The sequence below is a fragment of the Chrysochloris asiatica genome, unplaced genomic scaffold, assembly GCF_000296735.1.
Source record: "Chrysochloris asiatica unplaced genomic scaffold, ChrAsi1.0 scaffold00005, whole genome shotgun sequence".
Classification (NCBI taxonomy): Eukaryota; Metazoa; Chordata; class Mammalia; order Afrosoricida; family Chrysochloridae; genus Chrysochloris; species Chrysochloris asiatica.
In genome coordinates, this window is record NW_006408523.1 from 18798181 (window position 1) to 18809888 (window position 11708).

At 39.7% G+C, this 11708-nt stretch overlaps 1 pseudogene; it reads right to left on the minus strand.

The window, feature by feature from the left end:
* Positions 1 to 9190: 9190 nt before the first annotated feature.
* On the minus strand, positions 9191 to 10178 carry LOC102824758 (annotated as a pseudogene).
* Between the last annotated feature and the right edge of the window lie 1530 nt (positions 10179 to 11708).

Consider the following 11708-nt stretch of genomic DNA (forward strand, 5'->3'; position numbering starts at 1 on the left):
CTCCAAGAAGCTGGGTTATATGAAGATAAACATGGCATCAGGATTGGAGAAAGACTCATTAACAACCTGAGATATGCAGATGATTCAACCTTGCTTGCTGAAAGTGAAGAAGACTTAAAATATTTACTGATGAAGATCAAAAAGCACAGCCTTCAGTATGGATTGCATCTCAATGGAAAGAAAATAAAAATCCTCACCACTGGACCAATAAAAAACATTCTTATCAATGGAGAAAAAATTGAAGTTGTCACAGACTTCATTCTTTTTGGATCAACTATCAACACTCATTTTCTATGAAAATGGAATAAGTTGTGGGATTAATTTAAATTTATGCTGTTGATAAGACTATGGGTGATTTTCAGTGTTTTCTTCCTTTTTCTTTTTTCTTTTCCATCTTTTTTATGTTTTTCTCCCATGCATAATTTAAAAATGACCTCTGGTGATACAATGGTTGAGCGTTGGGCTGCTAACAAAAAAATTGATGGTTCAAACCCACCAGCAGCTTAATGAAATCAGGAGTGTGTTCCTGTAAATATTGCAGCCTGGGAAACTGTGGGAAAATCTACTCTGTCACTTGAATAGAAATGGACTTGATGACACCTCGCAACAACAATGAAAATTAAGTTGAATGCTTTGCAAAGACTTAATAAAGCGATGTCCCCAGGTGAAATGCATCAGAAGCCTATAATGGGAGCTCAGCTCTCTGAGGTGCTGTGAGGTGCTATGTTGTTGTTGTGGAGTGCTGTGGGGGTCAATTCCAACTCATAGTGATCCTGTATAGGGTTCCTGAGGAGCAGCTAGTGAGCTTGAACTGACAACTTTACGGTTCAAACCAAAATCAACTTTGCAGCCCAATGTATGAACCCACAGCGCCACACCAGGGTTCTTACATTGTTGTTGTTGTTGTTAAGTGCCATGGAGTCAGTTCTGACCCATAGCGAACCTGTTTCAGAGTAGCCGCTGGTGAGCTTGAACCACTGACCTTGCAGTTCACAGGCTGTGTTAACCCACAGCGCCACACCATGACAGGACTCCTAGAGTTCCCATTTAACTTGTGTTGGGCTCTTCCCCTGAGGAGGCATCAACTGTGATTTGAAGGAAAACTTATTTGATTACTTTCTCTTTGTTGGAGGGCTGGACCTGATGGGGTGGCTGATGAAAGGAGGTTAGTTAAGAGATTGAGGGAAAATTGTGGCTGTAAAAAGAGGCTGCATTCAACTTGTTTTCCTAAGAATCTTTGTGAAGTTGCTTTACTGGAGACCATGGAGGATAGATCACAGGTGCAATAAATTAAGAACTTTCATCAGCCAGCCCATACTCAAGAAAGTATACTTACATCAATTTTGACATGAATGAACAGTTATACATTTTAAGGTAAAACAAAACAAAGTTTAAGGACACATGCCCTGTTTTTCAGTATTCTCTGCTTGAATCAACATTTTCAATTAACTGATAAGTACCAACTGAGTTGATAAGAGGAAAACAACTCCATTTCTTTCAACTAAAGTATTCTCTCTGTGGGATTCAGTGATTGCAGTTTTTCCATCTGGTTGCTTTTCCTCTTTTGGCCTTTCTTAGGGGATTAGCAAAGAACTCTGGTGGTGAAACAGTTAAATGTTTGGCTACCAACCAAAAGAATAGCAGTTTGAACTTACCCAAGAGAAGGAGCTGGTGGTCTTCTCTTTGTAAAGATTACGGTTTATAAGACCCGAAAGAGCAGTTCTATGCTGTCATATGCGTTCAATATGAGTCAAAAATGGATTCAGAAGCTCCTAGCAGCAACAGGGACTGGCAAGGTGCTGCCTGGTTAGATCATTGGATAGTGCTGTCCATACTTGAGGTTTTCAAAAATGTCTAGTAAATATTTTAGGTAAGATGTTAATAAGCATCCTTGAGGTGGGAAAAGGATTCCTTGGTCTAATAACTTTACACAAAATACAATACTTGTTGGTTCATTTCTCACTGTCTTACTTTTCAGATTCTTTTGCGTGATAACTGAAAGAAGGACAGGGGCATGGGGAGATGGTTCATCATCTTCATCATATTCCCAACTTAGTTCCCAAAGAAGCCCCTGTTTTCAAGGCTCGTCTTTCTAACATCTCTTGGAATAATAGTGTTGCTCTAACACAGTTTGGGAAATTCTCGAAGCTGGAGTTGTAATATCTATAATGGACTATGCATTAGCCACTGCTCCTTCCTGGGGCCTCCTGTGGTGCCTGTCTCAGAACCCTCCCCAGTAAATATCTGTGGGCTGGGATGATGGCCCAACTCAGCTCTTGTCATGACAATACTCACAGCCAGGACCTGGGAGCAACATGCCCATAGTTCTGTCAAGATGTGAATAGATAACCATACTCCATGAGGACAAGCCTTGAGGACAGTGTAGGCTTAATTGACTGCTGTCATTGAATTGTACTTAGAACAAAGTTGAGCTGGCCCCTTACAGGTATAATCATCATGGCCTTTAGGCTGAAATGAAGAGCAGTGTACACAAATTATAGGTTTACACACCATAACATACATTTGTAGGGGCATCTGAGGGGAGGCAAGCATCCTGGTTTTTTGGAAGTAGGTAGGTCAGCTGGCCTTTTCTTTAAAGGGTCCCCTTGGTGGACCACTCATCTGTCAGTTTGTTGTACTGTGGTGGCTTGTGTGTTGCTGTGATGCTGGAAGCTATGCCGCTGGTATTTCAAAAAAGCAGGGTCACACATGGTGGACAGGTTTCAGCCGAGATCCCAGACTAAGACGCACTCGGAAGAAGGAAAGGGGGACTCCTTCTGAATGTTTAGCCAATGAAATCATTATGAATAGCAGCAGCATATTATCACATATAATGCTGGAAGATGAGCCCCACAAGTGGTAAGACACTCAAAAGACAACTGGGGAAGAGCTTCCTTCTCAAAGTAGAGTTGACGGTGATGATGCGAATGGAGTAAAGTTTTTGGAACCTTCATTTGCTGATGGGCTACAAATCAAAATGAAGAGAAACAGCTGCAAACATCCATTAATAACCAGAACATGGAATGTATGAAGTATGAAAATAGGAAACTAGAAATTGTCAAAAATGAAATGGAATGTAGAAACATAGCTATTCTAGGCATTAATGAGTGGAAATGGATTTATATAGGCCATTTTGAGCGTGACTATTATATATGGTTTATTATGCCAGGAACAATGATTTGAAGAGGCATGACATAGCATTCACCATCAAAAAGAACATTTGAAGATCTACCTGGAAGAACAATGCTATCTGTGATAAGGTAATATCTATAAACCTACAAGGAAGACCAGTTCATACCACTCTTTAAATTTATGCGCCAACCACTATAACAAGTAATGTTGTAATTGAAGAATTCTACCAACTTCTATAATCTGATATTGATCAAGAATGCAATCAAGATGTACTGAAAATTACTTGTTATTGGAATGCAAAGGTTGGAAGCAAAGAAGAAGGATCAGTAGTTGGAAACTATGGCCTTGGTGATAGAAATGATGCTGCAGATTGCATGATTGAATTTTACAAGACCAATGACTTATTCATTACAAATACTTTTTTAAGCTACATAAAAGGTGACTATATACACAGACCTCAAATACACAGGAATACACAGGAATCAAATTGACTACATCTGTGGAAAGAGACATTGGAAAAACTCAACATCACCAGTCAAAGAAGACCAGGGGCACACTGTGGAACAGACCACCAATTGCTCAGTTGTAAGTTCAGGCTCAAGCTGAAGAAAATTAAAGCATGTCCATGAAAGCCAAAATGTGACCTTGCACATACCCACTTGAATTTAGACACCATCTCAAGAATAGATTTGAGGCATTATACACTAACAACTGAAGACATCAAGAACATCATACATGTACTTGAAAGCAAAAGGTCATTAAAATAAAATAAAAATAAAAAAAACAGGAAAGAAAGAAAAGACCAAAATGGATGTCAGAATTTACTCTGAAACTTGCTTTACAGTGTAGAGATTCTTAAGTGAAGGGAAGACATGAGGAGGTAAAAGATCTGAACAGAAAATTTCAATGGGCAGTTTGAGAACACAAAGTAAAATATTATAGTGAAATGTACAAAGACCTGGAGTTAGAAAACCAAAAGGGAAAAAACACACTCGGCATTTCTCAAGCTGAAAGAACTGAAATAAACATGGAAGCCTCGACATGGAATATTTAAAGGGCAAAATACTGGATGATACAGAAAGCATCAAAAGAAGGTGGAACATATTTTCAGTCACTGTAACACTCCCCTCCCCCAAAGGGTCTATGTTCAGTCATTTCAAGAGGTATCATTTCAAGAACCAATGATACTGAATGAAGAAGTCCAAGCTGCACTGAAAGCATCAACAAAACAAAACAAAAAAACAAGGCTCCAGGAATTGATGGAATACAAATTGAAATCTTTCAGCAAACTGATGCAGTACTGGAGGCACTCACTATGCAAGATATTTGGAAGACAGCTCCCTGGCCAACCAATTGGAAGTGATCCATATTTGTGCCCATTCCAAAGAGAGGTGACACAACGGAATGCAGAAATCATCAGTCAATATCATTAAGTATATTTTTGCTGAAGATAATTTTAGAAACGATAGCAACAGTCCATTGACAGAAAACTGCTACAAATGCAAGCTGGATTCAGATGAGGACATGGAACTAGGTACAGTATTGCTGATATCAGATGGATCTTGGCTGAAAGCAGACAATAGCAGAAAGATGTTTACTTGTGTTTTATTGAGTGTGCAAAGACTTTTGACTGGGTGGATCATGGCAAGTTATGGACAATATTGTGAAAAATAGGTATTCCAGAACACTTAATTGTGCTCACAAGGAATCTGTACACAGACCGAGAGACAGTTGTTTGAATAGAACAAGGGGTTACTGAATGGTTTAAAATGAGGAGAGGTGTGTGCCAGGGTTGTACTCTTTCATTATACTTATTCCATCTGTATGCTAAGCAAATAATCTGAGAAGCTGGATTATATGATGAAGAACATGTCATCAGGATTGGGGGAAGATTTATTAACAACCTATGTAATATGCAGATGGTACAACCTTGCTTACAGAAAGTGAAGAAGACTTAAAATACTTACTAATGAAAATCAAGGACCACAGTCTTCACTATTTCTTTATATTGACGTTGCATCTCAATATAAAGAAAAGAATCTTCACAAGCGGACCAATAAATAACATCATGATTAATGGAGAAAATACTGAAGTTGTCAAATACTCATTTTGCTTGGATCCATAATCAACGCTCATGAAAACAGCAGTCAAGAAATTAATGGACATATTGTATTAGGCAAATCAGCTGCATAAGACCTGTACCTGGAGAAGAACATCATGCTTGGTAAAGTGAGGGTCAGTGAAAAGGAGGACAACCTCTAGTGGGATGGATTGACACAGTGGCAGCAGCAATGGGCTCAAGTGTAATGATGATGGTGAGGATTGCACAGGACTGAGCAGTGTTTCGTTCTGTTGTGCATAGGACTGCTATGAGTTGGAACCAACTAGATGGTAACTAACAACAACTGGGGTGATTTGAACCTCCAATCTTTTGGTTAGCAGCCAACCATATGAATAGTTTGCATGACTCAGAAGCTTCTGAGTGTATGCATGGAAATACTGAAGGAAAGGAAAAAAAGGGAAGGAGATGGGAGAAGTAGCCACGAAATCAGCTAAACAAAAAGTGCCCAGGCTGAGAATGGTGTCTGGCAAACAGGGAGAGTGAAGAGAATGTGATGGGGTGCAGTCATGCAGACATGTGCTTTGAAGCAGCTATGCCTGGAAGCCCAGGTCTGCCAGTCCTATGGCATGAAAAGAATCCACTGACTAGAATGGACAAGAGGTTTTATTGATGGCAATGAGTTTTGTTTCTTTTGGTAATATGTAACCAAAGCAGATGCTTGTACATACTACTGTTCAAGTTGTTAGTTGTTGAATGGATTCTGATTCCCAGCAATCAATACACAGCAGAAGAGCTTCATAGGGTTTTCAACTCTTTGACTTTTGTTTGTTATATATACATAATAAAAAAAACAAAAACAAAGTCTTTATTGTGAATTTGGTGAAGACTTACAGAGCAAGTTAGTTTTCCATTCAATAACTCATTTATTTGTTTCATGTCATTGATTGCGATCTCCGCAGTGTAACGTCACTTATTCCACTTCCTCTCTGGGTTTCTCCTTTCCATTTCTTCTTCTGTCCTAAGGCTTCCTGCTTTCTGAACTTTGTACTTGGCAAATGCTGCCCTTTTGATCTCAAATGACTTGTTATACTAAGATTTAGCTACTTTACTAATGTTATTATTTCTCTGACTATTGTTTGACTTCTGTCTTGGAAGGACGAAGTATAGCCAGAAAGACGTCTGGCAAAATGGTGGACTAGGTAGATGCACTACCAAACCCTCTACAACAAAGATGCTGTTATTGTTGTTAAGTGCCAGCTAGTCAATTCTTACACATAGCAACCCTGCATAGTGTTTTCAAGGACTGGCTGGTGGCTTTGAATGCTGAACTTACAGTTAGCAGTGAAGTGCTTATCCTACAGTATCACACCAGGACTCCCTACAACAAAGAGATAACAGATCAAATAAAATAGAAGCAAATGAAAATCCTGGAAGCCTGAACTTCACAGGAAAGGTTAGAGAAGTGGATTGAGTGCTTCTTGGGAGAAGTTGAGCAGGGGCCAATAAGGGAGGAAGACTGAGTGGCGAATGGCAAGCCAGACACACTGCAACCATCTCGAAGTTTTGTAATTCATGGAAAGGGCAAACGAGTAGATTCAAAACAACGGAAGTCTGAGTTAGTGAGCTTAAAGGTAAATGTCTTACTACTGGTATGCTATAAGAACAAGCAGAAAAAAAGAATGAAAAAAATCTGAAGAAAACCTAAGAGCCATGTGAGACACCATGAAGAGGAATAACTTAACAGTTGATCAGAATTCCAGAACAGGAAGAGATAATAAGAAACACAGAGAAAATTGTCAAAGTTGTCAGAAGAAGATTTCCTTAACATCATGAAAGATGAGAAGATAAGAATACAAGGAGCTGAACTAACCCCAAACAGGATAGATCCCAAAAGAAAATCATCAAAACATGTCATAATCAAACTCTCCAAAACCAAAAATAAAGAATCCCAAGAGTAGCTCAGGAAAAATGAAAAGTTAGCTACAGAGGAGACCCCGAAAGACTAATCTTTGATTTCTCAGCAGAAACCATGCAAGCAAGAAAGCACTGCCATGGTGTATACAAAACTCTGAAAGAAAAAAATTGCCAACCAAGAGCCATATACCCAGCAAAGCTGTCCCTCAACTTAGTCTAGGATTTCCAAGGCTGTAAATCTTTACAGGAGCAGAAAGCCTCATCATTCTCCCATGGAGCGCCTGGTAGACTTGAACTGCTGACTTTAGGGTTAGCAACCCAGTGCATACCTCAATACACTACCAGGGCTCCCTCTACCCAGATGCAGAAGTATTTAAAGTAAACAAACCTACAAGACTGAAAATAGGGTACCATAGGGATCGATTTATAATGAAGTCAACTACAAAGCAGAAAGAGGGAATAGTGCAGATAAAGAACTTTCAAATGATGAGGAAGTCAAGTAGATATCAAGATAAAGAAGAGTGTTTTAAACAGGGAAAATTAATAAATCACAGGCTAATCACAGAGAAAATTAATATACTTCACATCAAAATAAAAAAGAGGAAAATCAGAAAGATGTAGTAAACATTAACACAACAGAAATGAAAATGAAAAGAAAGCCTCAAACAAAATGAGTTCAGTACAGAAAATTATGTGGAACAAAGAAATCCGCAGCAAAAAAAAAAAAAAAAAATACAGCAAAATAACAGCAACCAATTCATAATAATTACACAGAATGTAAATGGTTTAAAGACAGAGAATAGCGGCATGGATAAGAAAACAGGATCCTTCAATATGCTGTCTACAATATGAGACATACCAAAAAGGTGGAGACAGTCTAAATGTCCATAACAACAACAACAAAAAGTGTTAAACAAACTTTAGTATATACACAGTGAAATTGTATGTAACATTGAAGAATACCGATGAATCTGCAAAGCACCTCACAACATGGGTGGATGAACCTGGAGGACATTATACTGAGTAACAAAAAGACAAATATTTGTATGAGACCAATGTAAAAAGTTAAGAGAAGTTTTTCTTGATTAAAAAAAACCAAAACAAAACATTCTATGATGTTATGATGGTGGGGAAAGAAAATAATACATGAGCTAGAGGAGCTCTGGTAGCGTAGTGGTTATGAATCGGGCTGCGAATCGCAAGATCAGCAGTTCGAAACTACCAGCTGCTCTGAGGGAGAAAGATGAGGCTTTCTGCTCCTGTAAAGATTTACAGTCTCAGAAACCTGTACAGGGTTGCTATGGGTCAGAACTGACTGGACAGCACTTAACAACAACAGAAGGATAGCAGACCCATGCTAACATGGGATGGGACAAGCAACATACAACAAGAAGGAAGTTGTCAGAGGATAGATGACCGTAGGTAGAGGGAGACAAAGGGAGAAATGCAAGACTTTAAGTGAATAGAGGAAAATACTATTAACTGATGTTACCTGGAGGGGAATGCAATCATTGTAATGAAGCAAAGTATATGATTTTTTGAATGCAAAACTGATGATCTGCTTTGTAAGCCTTTACTCAATTCACAATAAAAAGTTAAAAGAAAAAAAAAAAAAGTGCAGTCAAATATTCTTTAGAATCCAGGATGGTGAAACTTCATCTCTTGTACTTTGAGTATGTTGTCAGGAGGGTCCAATCCCTGGGGAAGGACATCATGCTTAGTGAAGTGTGTGTGTGTGGGGGGGGAGTGGCATAGAAGAAGAGGTAAACCCCCAATGAGATGGACTGTCACAGAGGCAGCAACAATGGATGGAAATATAACAAAAATTGTGAGCAGCCGCAGGCCCGGGCAGTGTTATTTTTTTTTTCAATTGAATATATATTTTTATTTAGAATGCAGCACTAACACCATGATGATAAACTGTCACAAATTTGTACCAAGAAGAAGCACATAATCCATGAAATGTGTTGTTTTTCACAAGTAATTTAAGTATAGCATTATTATTATTTGGTACTAGAGTCAAAGATGACATTTAGATTCTTCTACTTTTGGGCATTTAGTAGCATTAAAAGGATTGTCTAGTCAGGCGGAGGTAAGAAACTCAAAAGCAGTTTCTTTTTCTTCTGTCAGTTCCTTTGCAGTAAGATCCATCTTCTCACGTGAGAAATCATTAACAGGGAGACCCACAACCATCTTCCAGATCATATTCTTGATGACAACAGGGAATGAGTAGAGCAGATCCTCGGGAACACCATAGGAGTTGCCATCAGAGATTACACCCATGGACACAAACTCTCCCTCTGGGGTTCCAAACCAGACGTCTCTGATGTGGTCGCCAACGGCTTTCGCAGCAGACATTGCACTGGACAGTTTCCTAGCCTTGATGCTGCACAGTAGAGATGAATTTTCCCTTGAGCCAGCTGTCATTTTTCAGAGCTTCATAAACACCAACTTCTTTTCCTTGATATTTCACCTTGGCATGGTTGACATCTGGATATTGAGTTGAGGAATGGTTTTCCCAGATGATGACATTCCTTACGTCTTTAGCAGTCACACCAAGTTTTAGTGCAATTTGAGCCATAGCTCGGTTATGATCCAGACGAGTCAAGCAGCTGAAGTTCTCCTTGGGGATGGACGGAGCTGACTTTATGGCAGTCAGGAAGGTGGTATTGGTGGAGTTTCCCACAACGAGAACCTTAACTGACATCTTGGCATATTTGTCCAAGGCTGTACCCTGGGACTTGAAGATTTTCACATTTGCTTTCAGTAAGTCTTTCCTCTCCATGCCCTCTCTTCATGGCATGGAACCCACGAGAATTGCCACATCCAGGTCTTTGAAGGCAACTTCTTCCTTATCTGTTGCAATGATATCTTTCAAGAGAGGAAGTGCACAGTCTTGCAGTTCCATTAAGACACCTTCCAGGACACCCATCATGGGGGTGACATCCAACAGCATGAGAAACAGGGGCTGGTCTTTACCAAAGATAGCACCATTTCCAATATTGTACAGCAGTGAATATGCAATTTGACCATCTGCTCCAGTCACAAGGACTCTGATTGGTTCAGACATGATTGGGAACTGCACGGACAAATTCAACACCTGTCCAAACAGCCTCAGGGTGTCGGGGCGCCCGGGCAGTGTTTTGTCCTGTTAAGCATAAGGTCACTATGAGTCAGAACCTAGCAAAAACAATTATTTGGCTCAAAATGGAGCCCTGGGGGCATCAGTTCCTTTCCAGGCCTGAAGGGTGATTAAGGGGCATAGTCTCAGGGGTCCCAACAATCATTATCCAGCCAGTAAGTCTGGTCTTTTTAAAAATGATTTTTTAATGAGTTTTGTGCCTTGCTTTCCTCCCTCTCTATCTGGGACCCGCTAATGTGATCTTTTTCAGAGTGAGTTGGTAGCTGGGTTCAGAGTGGAGGCTGAGGTGAGATGAGCGACCATCTGAGGTGCGACGATTGGTCTCTCCCGAGTTATTCTGGTCTCAGACTCGTGGAGTCTGAGGTGCTCATGGTCCATTACTCCACTGGACTAATTGTTTCCATGTGCTTTCAATTCCCTTCACTCTTCTTGCATCTGGACATGGAGAGACGAATAGTGTTTTGTTTAGTCCTGTTTTTGCTTTTATAGCCATGTTATAGCTTTTATTGTTTCTTAATTGTTAATTGTGAATTGAATGAAAGTTTTCAGAGCAGATCATCAGTTTTACATTAAAAAAATCATATGCTTCATTTTAGCTTTTTAAAAATTATTATTAATAAACTCTCACACATATATAATAATTTACACCACCAAAGGGCACATTCTGCAAGTGTGTCTCCTGGCTGCCATCTCTTAGTCTCTCTCTTTCTATGAATCAAACATCCTCAGCTGCTCCCTCTCTCCATGTCCCCATCTCTGCTTCCATGTCCCCATCTCTGCATCCATGTCCCCATCTCTGCAGCCATCTCTGGTGTCGTTGCTTCTCTGGATGAGGTCCCGCATCCTGCTTGTGCTCTTCTCCCTTGATGGTCCTAAGGTCCTCTGTTATGGACTGTAAGATTAACTACTCCCCGTTTTTGTTACAAAACTTCTACCTTTACAATTGTGACAATCACAGTTAGTCATGATAACAGTTATTCACTATTGAATCATAAGAATCTTATCCACATCTCTTTTTACCAGACCCATCAGGACAAGATGAAAACTGTTTAGTGGGGACTCTATCTTTCCCCAACACAATCTTAAATTAAACTCTCTCTTGAAACCTTGTAAGCCAGTCGCTTTGTGCCTTCATCGCCCCCTCATTGTAGGTAGCCAATGTCTAAGTTGCCTGTCCCTATCTACCCTGTATACAGAGGAGATAGTAGTGATACTTGATGTGAAGACTCCTTCCTTCTCTGTTGGTATTTTGAGCTACTACCTCCATGAGTATAGGTCAAGTTCATCAAATTGTAGCAATGTATCCTCATTTCCTTTATCAAAAAATATTTCCTTTTTTATCTTCCCCTAGTCAAGTTCTGATTATCAAGCCATTAAGGCTAGGTCAAATGGGTACTATCTGCAAGTTTGAGTGTTCTTGTGCATTCCCCCTCCCTTCAGATCAGCTGGCTGCTTCAG